This window comes from Atta cephalotes, assembly GCF_000143395.1.
Source record: "Atta cephalotes unplaced genomic scaffold scaffold00043, whole genome shotgun sequence".
Classification (NCBI taxonomy): Eukaryota; Metazoa; Arthropoda; class Insecta; order Hymenoptera; family Formicidae; genus Atta; species Atta cephalotes.
In genome coordinates, this window is record NW_012130107.1 from 1,248,271 (window position 1) to 1,261,315 (window position 13,045).

Consider the following 13,045-nt stretch of genomic DNA (forward strand, 5'->3'; position numbering starts at 1 on the left):
TTCTCTGGTCACACAATTTAGATAAGAATGTGGTAACTTCTTTAAGATGATCTCTTAAGTGACAGAAAGTGAGAAAAATGAAGCTAAAAGGAGGCACAAGCAAGTTTGAAAGTATTCCATGTTAAAAGTGAGAGTCGCGTTTCGAGCATATCAAGGAGAGCAAGGAACGTGTGTTCTTAGAAATAATGAATTACTAAAAATAGGTATTTAAACAAAATGCGATGACATTTCCCTTAAGGGAACAATCGTTTCGTCCATCGGTGTCGTTAGTTAGCAATTAGAAATTATCGTGAGAGATAGAGAAATCTAAAAGCCAATAAAAACATTTTCCAGAATACAATCATCCTAGACCGAGTTCCCGCAGAAATTACATATAACTGAAAATAGAATTTTATTAGTTTTCAAATTAATTCGGATGTTTTTTACGCGCTTTTGTTATAATTCAAACGACATAGCTTTTCAAAATTATTTGCGGGAACTCCATGAAATGTCCACTAAAAATCTATTGAAATGAAAGAATTTTGTGTTACAGTATTCGTACGTAATAATTTTATAGAGATGCAGAAAGATTTATTTAGGATTGATAAGAAATTACACGGCGAAACTTCCGCGTTAAACTTAATATATTCGCGCATGCGGTTTTGCAAAATCATTAGGCGTGCTTACATACGTTGCGTGCGATGGTTCCCTTCTAAAGCGTCTGACGTTATTTAACTTTTCATTCCAACGCACAGTTTTATCTGTAATTAGACAAGAAAGAGAAAGAAATGGAGAGCGCGAGATTACTTTATGACGGCGTTTCTGTGTGGGGAAAATTGTTCTTGCGATAAAAGTCGGTTGCCTTTTCAACCGGAAATTATCCAGATTGTAGCGCGTGTGTATTTCTACAACGATATTTCGCACTTGCTTAGACATGCAGTTAGATAACGTTAAAAGATATGCAGTCTGTGTGCGACAATTTTTTTATCGCGCGGAGAAACAAGTTCGATGTACTGCTACTGCTACGAATATCGACTTTAGCGTATGCCTTTTCAACGCGATTATGCAATCGTCGTTGCTGTGATGTTTTCTGTTCGGTGTGCATTCATTTCGTTTTTATTACGTTAATAATTTTTAGTACGTACGCTTTACGTCGTTCAGTCGTGCAATTTAAAAATTGATAAAGCCGTAATAAAGAATGAAACAATTGAAGATACCTATCGCATTATAATATAAAATACTAACACACACACACACACACACACACACACACACACACACACACACACACAGAGAGAGAGTTTTTAGTACTATAATATTATAAAATATTAACAGTTTTTAGTATCATAATTCCACTTAGCAGTTATTTGAGAATTAAGAACTTATTTGCAAATTATTTTAAGTTTATTATTTTTTTTTATTGAAATTTATATTTTTTTTATTGAAATTTATATTTTTTTTAATGAAAAATATATCACAGGCTGTGTTATAAATGTGTACTAAAGACATTCCGTGATATTTTGTTTTTTAGAGGTTTGAATTTAAGGCGATTTGAAAAAATAAGTTTTTTCATTACGATCTGATCGAATCGAATACTATTATTATTCAATATTTTTATCTTATTTGCTTTATTGTGTAATTTCTTTTTTTTACGTAAGGTTTAAGTAATTATTTATTTAGGAAATAATATGTTATAATTATTATATTCGTTGTAATTATTATTAAAGCCAGAATATTTATTTTCATTATTTCTCTAGACTAAAGTCGTCGATAATTATTCAAAGTAAGATTATTTTAACAAATTTTGTAAGTAAGCTTTTAGCACATCAATGGATATATGATTATAATGCGATTGTGATATCTAAATTCATTATAAAATTTTTAAAAATATCCAACTATGACATTGTACATCTAAAAAAAATATGTAAAGGAATGAAAACATAAATAGACATATACATAAATAGAAATATCATAATTTATAATAAAAAATTATGAATATTTAACAATACAAATATACAGAATAGATTATCTTAAAGTTTTCTTGTCATTACAAATTTCTCGATCAATTTAAAATATTATAATAATAATTTTTTTATCAGTAAAACCGATAAACCATAATTACTGAATAATAACTAATAGAAAAAATAATTTTGTAAATTAAATTTCAGAGGAACCGTTTGACAAGATTATTTTCAATCAATTCAAATAGATTTTATTAAAATCTTCATTTCAAATTCATTTGCAGAAATATGCAATGTTAAAAATTGAGAAAGTATAATGACGATTTTCACTGGATATTTTTAGAAAAAATCAATTTTATATGTATTGATGGAAGGAATTATAACTGAAAGAATACGCATATGGAAAACATTATATGATATTGGAATTGGAATTACATTATATGATATGTCATTTTATATGGCTCATATGTGGATAATGTTAATTAATAGATATATGATATGAGGTGAATTCTTTTTCTCCGCGATATATCACCTCGGCAACCAAAGTCAGAGTCGCAGATTCGTTGTGCAAATGCACTCGCTCGAGAAGACGAATAGTGCGTATCAATATTTATTTCTAGTTGCAATTTTACCGATTTGTGGCCGGTTCGGGAGAGGAAGAGAGAGAAAGTATGAAAGAATGTAAGAGAATGAAAGAAAGAGGATAATATATCGCTGATCCATTTTTCGCTTTTCTATAAATTATATATTATAAGTCGTTACACCGTGCATACATCTTTCTCCAGTCTTTTATCTTCGATTTACTCATTCTCATATATAAGCGCCTCGATGATCCTTCCAACACTACTCTTATTATGGAGCACAACACGGGGCGCATTTATTCCACACATATATATACACGTATATACACATAAATTACATAACATACTGGGTATGCTATAACCGTCGGTCGTTTCTCTCAGATTATTCTTACGAATTCCTTGGCTACTTTGGAATTGATTTTTCTTATCGATGAAAATGTCAAACCTATAATTTCTTGAATAATTAACTACTAATTTCAAGAGCCCTGGCGGATCAAATTACATAAATTACAAAAATAATATATTTTTTTCTTGATTTGTCAGGACTTTAATAGAATTTTTATTTAAACAGGGAAATATTTAATATTGAATTTAGGAACGTATAAGAAAATATGATTTTTCTCGATTTTTGCTAAGGAAAAATTTCCAAATGAACCAAAGAAACTGCGGTTATAGGATATCCAGTGATTGTGGGACCTGTACGCGTTACTTTTTTTTGTTATCAAAGGCCTAACAGGCGAGCTAAAAACAAACACGTTACATATATATATTATTACAAAGCTTTACATCATCTAGTCAACGAATTATATTTATATTTATGAACAGCGAATCGCTATATCTTGAATCATTTCTCAAGTTTGCACTTATATTTCTGGGGCTTCCTAATTCGTTTAATCTTCAATATAAATTTTAATATTTAAAGTTTTTTTTATTATTTTTAATTAAGATGTTTATTTGTATTCCTTTATTTGAATTAAAAATTATTTCAAATGATTTCATCTGAAATTAATTGGGAACTAAAATTTAATATTCTCTATCCTCATATTCTTTACCTTAAAAATATTGAAAATAATTTTAAAATCAAATTTCAATGTTATGACTTAAAAAAATTATCTTTATTATAATTAAATTGCTATAATTAATACACAAAATATATTTCTACATTATAACGAAGGATCAGTAGTTTGGAATCGAAATAAGAAATTCAATTTTAAATAAAAAAACTTCACAAATACTTCCATAAAAAGTTATTCAAACTTAGTTAAAAATTTAGCTACAGCTTAAATATAGTATTGTATTCTTGCCAAATATTCCCATTTTAAACCCTGATTGATGAGGATACCATTTCGCGTATTTTAATCATATAAAGGGATGCGACATATATTTTCATAAATTAATTTATATACCAATTTTACTCCAATGTATACTCTTTACTCAGATTAGTTGTTTTAATCCTAAATTTGTGTTAAAATATAAAAGACTATAAAGAGTATAACAGATTTCAATTATCAAAAAAGGTACCTGCTAAAACATTAATATTAATCAAGAATTATCATTAATATCGTTGCGGATACACAGTGGACATTTCACAAGTTCTAAGCCCGTTTTTTAACTATTCCTAGGCCTTTTCTACTCTTCCAATTTTGTACTTCCACAATAAGATTTTATCCGTTTTCCGCGATCAATATAATCTATTCGCTTTCCATTTTATTACTTCACTGTTTTCAGAAATACATCAGCTGCAATATACGAGCAACACAAATCATTATACACATATACTTAATATTCCTTAGTTTAATATTAGAGCTCTATTCTTGAAAAAATTCTTGAATGTTGAAGATTCAAAATTTCGTTTTTAGCAAAGTAATTAAGTTTTATATTACATTGAATTACTGCATTTCAATTATCTATTGATTTTCAAATTAGATATTTAAGGAAGATATAGCTGCGCTTAAAGTAAATGAAAAATTTGTAAATTTGTAATTGCCAATTCTTCTTCAAGCTCCAAATTAAAGAGTTTATTTTCAAACTGTCTTAAAGCCTTATTAAAAAAATATAGATTCTATCAAAGAACTATAGTATAAATGCACGCTATAACAAAGCTGTGGAAAGTTTCGTGAAATAATAATTTCCACAGCTTCGTAACACGTACAATCTCTGAAAGTGTGAATTTAAGATTTAAGACAGTTTGAAAGAAATAAACTTTCCTATAAAATTTGTTCCGTTTTATTTTTAAAAGAAATCTTTTCAAAAAAAAGCGGATGTACTTCGAGAAAACATCCGTTTTATCGATACGCAACTTTTTAGAAAACACTATATAGCAGACACGTAACAAAAACACACTTATTCACACATACACGCACACACGCGCACGTTCGAATTTGCATGCTCCAGTTTCTTCGTGTGTTATTTCAATCTTCGGGTGTTTTAGTCATTAAGAGGAAGATACAAGAGAAATCGCGAACATTTACAAAGGCTGCGTATGTTTTTCTAGTTTACGCTGGCCGCAAATAGGTCGCTTAGGTCAGTCGAAACGCTCCGCACACGTTTGTCTACTTCCTAATCGATGAGAGAGAAGAAAAAAAATAAAGAGAGAGATGTTTAAGGAATTTAGATAGAAAACGGAAATGTGATTCGATCTAATTCAGTGAGCGAGGAGAATATATGTATCGAGGTGGAAGGTTGCGTTTGAGCTTTCCGGAAGAACTCGATCGACGTACATGAGGTTCATTGCACCATAGTGGAATTTGGCGCAGAGCAGAAACCGCAGCAAAATGAAATGCTGAAGTCGATCGAATTCATTCCGGTGTTCTCGACCAACATTCTCGATGTTCCGATGATAATATGTACTTTCGACAAAGCGTGATAAGAATCGTTATTATATTCATAATATGAAAAAGGATAAAAGAAATTGAGAAATAAACGAAGCTTTTAATATCCATTCGCTGTTCTCTGTTTTCGTACATCCTCCTTAATCTGGCTCCTTTCATCAATCACTTTTCAGCTCATTATGATGCTAAAATTGTTGCTGAAATATCTCTTCAGAAAAAATTCTCACACTCTAAAAAGTTAAATTTAAATTTGGAAAATTTGTGGTAAGGCTAAAAATGAGAAATCAGTAAGACTCGATAAGAAATTATAGTCTTGCTATCCTGCAATCTTGTATTATTGTTGTTTGATTATAGGGTAGAAAAATATCGCGAAGTAATTTAACGTTGCATAATGTTCTTTGACTAATTTGCATTGAAATGAACCAATTAATCTTCTTGTTATGAACAAAGAAAGTATTTTCGCACGCGGTTATACACTTGTGAATAATTCGAACATGCGTTTTTCATTCCTATCATTAATGTATTACACTACGTAAGCTACGTCATATTTGCGTGTTATACTCGTAAGACTTTTCCAACCAAGATTACACAAGTAGGAAACATTCGCATTATCCTTGATGGTCGCTTACGTGTTACTTCGCAGTTCCGTCACCCTACATCCTTTTTGTGACCCCGATGTGTCAGATGCGGTTTACTTTCCATAGTCATCGCAAAGAAAGAGATACAAGAAAGATACACGTGCTGCCATCGAAGAATGCTCCCACCTAGAATGGTGAAAGTAAAACCGCGCCTGTCGACTAAAACAAATTTCAGAAGCTTTTACTGGAATGTGTTGAGTGGAATGTGTTGTCAAATGCGGCAACGTACTATTAATGACATGCTTGGCACGGCGCGAAAGTAATCATATGTAAACAAAAAAAAACGTAAAGTATAAACGTAAAGTAAAATAGAGATATTAAAAACTTTATCTCAAGTGTTAAATCTTTTGACAATTTATATTTACTAAATTGTATTTATGATGTTTACAATTTAGTTTCTTTATCTTTCTTCATATAAATTTCTTTAAGGAAATAATCATTTTTTTAATTAAAGATAAGCCGAGATATAAAGAAAACTTATCCACGGCCACATATAAATTTACTGAAACTTAATGTTAATGTAAAGATTGAATTCTCTTATTAAAAATTACAAAATACTTATTGTCTTTCGTTATTATGACATATGTAGATAATATTATTTCAGAGCTTAATAGAGAGAAAAACATGTTGATTCGCCAATTAAATCAAAAACTTGATAATAATCACAAATGATGTCCTAGACCTTGTATGAAAGTAAAAGTCGAGGTCAATTTGACAAGTCGGTTTGGATCTTCATCGAGAGAGCATGGATGATTAAGCACCAATGAATCGATAAATATGCCGTACCACTTTCCCATGAAACGTCAGCATCATTAAAGATTTTAAATGTTCATTCACTCATACAAAAAAATGATAGAACATTATATATTATACCATTTGTTATATATTATATATATTATATATATATATATTATTTGTTATATATTATATATTATATATTATACTATTTATATATTTTACCATTTTTTTATGCATTATTTGTTTTTTAATAAATTGTAACATTTTTATATGAATTTAACTTTAGTTTAATTTACTCTTGGTTTTATAACTTCAATAGAAATTGGTATTAATGTATTCGACGTTTACAAGCTATTTGTAGTATTTATATAGATTAACGCGGAGTTTTTTAATTGTATTTTTGTACGATTTATTTTATGTTTTAATATACATGTAAGTTATATATATATATATATATATATATATATATATATAATTATTTATACAAATATAATATTTAAAAATATATATTATTAAACTATTTATAAAATATTTAAAAATATATATTATTAAACTATATCATTTACTTTTTATTAATTTGCACTATCTTGTTTTTAATAAAAATTTTCAAGTCGATAAGAACATATAACGGAACATATAACGGAAAAGATTTTATTATCTTTTAAAAAATTTGTTCTTGGTTATTGAGTTGATCTCTAATAACATTAGAAACAAAATAATATTTAAATATAATACATTAAAATTTTAGATTATAATAAATTAAAAATTAGATTATAATAGATCAAAATAAAATATAATAGATTAAAATCAATTGCACAAGTTAAAATGATGATTACTCTCGACGAAAGTTCCGAGAACCATTAAGTTTGAGAAAATGGAGACAGGTGAGCACGTAGAAAGGCTCGTTACTTGTCTTGATATACTCGATCTGAATCCGTCAGGTAGACACGCGAAAACTGGATGAACCGGATATAACCATTACACAGTGTAACTTTCATGTGGAGTGCCCGCATGAAAATTTCCGTGAATTCAATAAATTCCTTTAATAAAAAAAAATGAGATACAAAACCTATTCCGGCATCATCTAGTCATTCGGAAATCAAATCCTATTGAGAAAGCGAATGGACGTTATATTAAATGATGAAATATCGAACGGAAATGATGGAACAGCAATAACTTTATAATTACCTCAAAAAGCTTCGAGATAGTAGCATGATTAACCTATATTCGCTTCAATTTACATAAATTAAAAGGAGAATTTAAAAGGACCTGAAAAGAGTCAGTTAATTATTGTCAGTAAAAAAATAATCGATCATTTTTCTTAATCTCTTTCTTATATTTCTTTTCCTTTATTCCCGATATCTATTTTATATTATTAATCATTACTCAAATGCAATTTTAAAAGATGCAGATTAATTAATTAATCATACATAAAATCTAATATAAAATTTTAAATTGAAAGTGAGAGAGAAATTCAAAATGAGAAAGAAATTCAAAGATTTTTAATCCTAAAATATAATATATATTTAACAAATAGAATCTAGAACAAATCATTATCTTCAAAAAATGAAAGATAGATGAAAGTTTAAACTTAAAATTTTTTTAGGAGCCACTATGACGAAAATATTCTATTTTACGTTACGGAAGAGAGATGTGAAACGTTTCTTAAATTTTACAAAATTATGGGAAAAAGTGAAAAAAGTTCCGTGACAAACCGTATCCTAAACTGAAACGGTCAGAAATCCGAATGTGAAAGTAAGAGACCCTCCCATAACTCTCTCCTCTCACAGTTGTTCATATTTGCTGTGTACATACTTTACCACACGGATGGACTGTTTACATCAACGTAATATGATCGAATCAACAACGGATGGTTGAGAGCTTCTCGCGGAAACAATTAAAAGAACTTTCCTCTTTGGCCGTGGCCTTAATAAATATTGCATTTTGACACTTTGAAGCGCAAGAAAACGATTGTAATAAACAAACAATAATAGCCTACCTGTCAAAACAAATTTCACCGTCGGAAGTTTATTTTGAGAGCAGACAACCTGACCTCGACCGCGTTAATTATTCTCCTTATTTCGCAAACATTGCATCTGTCGTGGGATCCATTACCACGTTTCATCACGTTAGCGTTAACATTTTATTATGAATTTCCAGATACCAATAATTTTGAATGCCTTAAATATTGATACTGACAATAATCAGAGCAAATTGAAAGAAAGCGAAATAAGCCACGAATTATTGTAAAAGTTTTCACAGAGAAATAATACAATTTTACAGATTATAGTCGTACTTCCTCTTGGGAATGATGCAACATGAAGTAGTTACTCTCTGCGTAGCAGGTTGACTACGCAACATTCGCGCTATATAATCTCTGCGGTAATACATTTAGGAATCATAACTGGCGAGTAGCATCATACATATCGATCGATGAAATCGACATTTCACGAGACATTCATTTTTCCATTCTTAAAATTTTTGAACATTATTATTTAAAAGCGATTTAATACACTATTCCGTGGAATAATAAAACATACTCGTAATTTTACAGTAATATATAATTTTACAGTATTATATTTGATAGATTTGGTATTCTCAAATGAAATATTTAATAAGTAAACTATATATATTTTATTATGTATGATATTGTTTTTATTTTGCTGTTAAGAATTTATATTACCAAACTGCAGAAATTTATAAATATACATTGCATATGCATAAAAAAATTAAAATGTAACAAAAATTTATATTTACCAATTCGTAAAATGTGTGCCCTGCTTTCTTTCAGTGACATAGTTGATATATGTATAATAATTAATTTTTATTAAGCTATGGTGGACATGGGCTAAATGGAAACCAGTTTTTCGTATACTAAGTATCATTTTTTTACATCAGAGAAAGTATGGATAAACAAGCGAATTCATTATAAATGGGTTTGTAATTTTCATTTGTTTCTAAATTTTAATGTAACTATAAAATTTAATTACAATAAATTTATCATAATTATATGCTTGGAATAAAACAAACGGAATAAAATAGAAAATAATTGCTTTTTTGTATCTTTACTTGACGTAAGACTGTAAAAAAAAAGAATTATATTATATATCTTTAATCTAAACTTATGCGCTTAATTTGTAAGTTACAATCTAACAAAGTAGAAAATTGAATATATGTATATGTTTAATATTGAATTTTAAACATTTATTTTAAATTTACTTGTATTTCTACGTAAGAGAGAAAGTAGTTTCAATTATATATGAGATAAAACCAATGACTTTGATCCGTGAGAAAATCCAAGGAAGGAAAAGGCGAGCTCCCGATTGATTCTAAAGGTTCGCTCGCGCAACAATGGATTTGCCTCTCCAGTTCCGTGTGTAATCGATTGCGGCTGCACCCATTCCAGTAAAAGTTAAGACGCTGATTATCGATACGATAGGCGTTGTCCGCGAATTTGTGCGCGCATCTGAAAGTAGGTTACGCGACGAATTCAGAGAGACTTCGACCTAGAAAATCTAATTTGTATGCATTGTAACATGAGTTACACAGGTAAATGGAAGTTATTATCATAAATGCAAGAGATTGTACAATGTTTCCACATAATAAAAATTCTACTGAAAAAATGTGATATAATACGTGTATGTTTGTAGATTCCATTTGAAAAAATGAGAAAGAGAGAGAGAGAGAGAGAATAGGATTTTATGTTTCTTAACGTGAAAGCTAATAGGAATGTAATTTCATACTTTCAATAATAAAAGAAAGAATAATAAAAAGTTATTTTTTATTGATTAAACTTCTGACTTAAAAAGATATATTACAAAAAATTGTCAGATTGATTTGTCAGAGTGAAAGGATCAAGGTAAGCTTCTTGACAGACTCCTCAATAGTAAAATTATTGATATTCACTGCACGCTTGATGCATGCGATTACTGTACCATCACGACGTGTCTGAAAGTCATTTCATAATGTACAATAGTGAATCGAATCGCTTTCGGAATTCTGTCTGCGGTCTTCCGATTTAGTAATCTTTCATGAACTTTTTATTTCTCCTCGCGAACATCCTTGACTGTCGCGCACCATTAATAAAACCGGCTGGAGAAAGCTGTCCTCCCCCGCGAATTCAGTCGTCAAGTTCATTTATTTAAGGACAGAAATCCTTGTGGGAGAGAGCGCAGAGCACCGACTTGTTTACATCATGTACAACAATTTCCTGTACAACAATTCCAGATCCATTAAAGTGTTACGTAGATATCATTTAATTCGCGTTACATCGAAAGATGAAAACTGACGTACAACGTGACTGTTACGCAAGGAGTACACTAAATCTGCTCTGCATAACAAGAAGATTGAACTGCATCACGTGCTATTTCAACGGAAACTTTTGCGCTATCAATGTAATAAGATCACATTATATTATATTATATATTTAACACAATTATGGTACTTCAATTTTAACGTTCACCCATTGCTGCATGTCCCAAGATAGGCGAGTTTCTAAAGCAATGGTTTCCATATATATTACACTAAGTGTCCATACTTCGTCAATTTAATATACTATGACCTAATACATCATAGAACTAATATATAGAGAACGTGTTATTTTTCTACGATATTTTCTCTCCATTGCAGACATAATAAAGAAAGATACAATTCTGAATTCAGACAGTACATTTTTCACATTCAAAAGATATGAATATGCAAGATATAAGTATATTTAAAAGGGAAATATATGATTAATGTTACAGTGCTTTTCTCTGTAATATATATCAATCCTTTTCTCTCTTATTTATTTTTATTTCAAATTTTGCAAAAATGATTTATATAATATATTTTAATTGATATAATATATTTTAATATATTTTAATACTTCACGCTGATATATTTTCTAAATTACTTTTAAATTTTACGACACAAATTGTATAAATAAGTATCATAAAGACGCTCTACGAAGCGACTCGTATTCTGTAAAGAGCAATTTAACAAAAAGAAAAAAATTTAATTTAATCTGATGAAGGAATCCGTATATATTTATTTGAGAAATTGCTAGTTGATACGTCGCGCTTCAAAAGCCATGCGGATGATAGTCACTCAGAGGATAATGCTCAGAGAAGATTCACCCTGACCCACTTCCGGTCAAGTTCATTGCTCATCCGCCATCGGGGCTCCTGCATTCACCTTTTTCTCGCATTCACCTTTTTCGCGCGATGTGATGCATGCTTTTACATATATTTCCTCTCTCGCGGCTTTCTCTTTCTATGTTTGAAATAGTAAAGCCATTAAAGTCTATTAAAGTAATAAGATAATATTTAAACGTTACATGAAAGAATCATAAATGAAAGAATAAAAAATTAATAAATAATATATAACCTATATAGCATTTTCTTTTACTTATATCTCAGATTGTAGTGCATAGTTTAACTAATTTTTTTTCAATCTATCGTTTGAAGACTGAAAAAAAAAGAATTTTTGAGTTAGAAAGTCTAAAATGTCGTAGCACAAAAGATATTTTTCAATAAGTGAAAAGGGATCGGAAGAAAACGTGAACTATGAAAATCGCGGAGATTACGCTAACCCTATGTTGATACTGAGAGTTAATTTTCAATAATATACACAAAATATTGAAATTGAAAACAAAAACGTTGCTATATATTGTATTGTTTATATTATCGATAATAATTGACTATTGATGTCCATTTCTAGTTTCCTACATTTTATATAGCACTCTGTAGAACAAGTAAATTATATTTGGAAATCTATTTTTGATTATATTATATATATAAGATCTATTTCTAATTATAAAACTTTAGGCTACTTTTAGAATCTCCATTTCGTATACTGTCAGACTGCTGAGAGCAATATACAAAACACTAATGCATTTTGCTTAGTGCCAAAGAAAGGGAACCCGATTTAAACGGGGAAAGGAATTCTGTAGAGTATTACGATGTCATGGCTCTATAATTAATCTAATCGTGCAATTCGCGATGCTGCGTCGTCAAAATTAAGTAGCGTAAATCACTGAAGTAAATTACATTCGTTAATATTGTTTCGTGATAAAGAAGACTCAAAGATCTTTGGCTAAATTATTTTGCATAATACACGTAAAAATTTGCAATTCTGTACGGAATAGTATTATGTCGAGATAATTGTGATATTATGGTGTGTAATGTCGTGAATAATGTGATGTGATTGCTTTAAGATAATTGCTAAAACTAGCAAACTTGAAGTGTTTTACATCTTCACGAAATTCATATAACAAATGTTAATATTGTGTGTATATATATATATATATATATATATATATATATATATATATAACT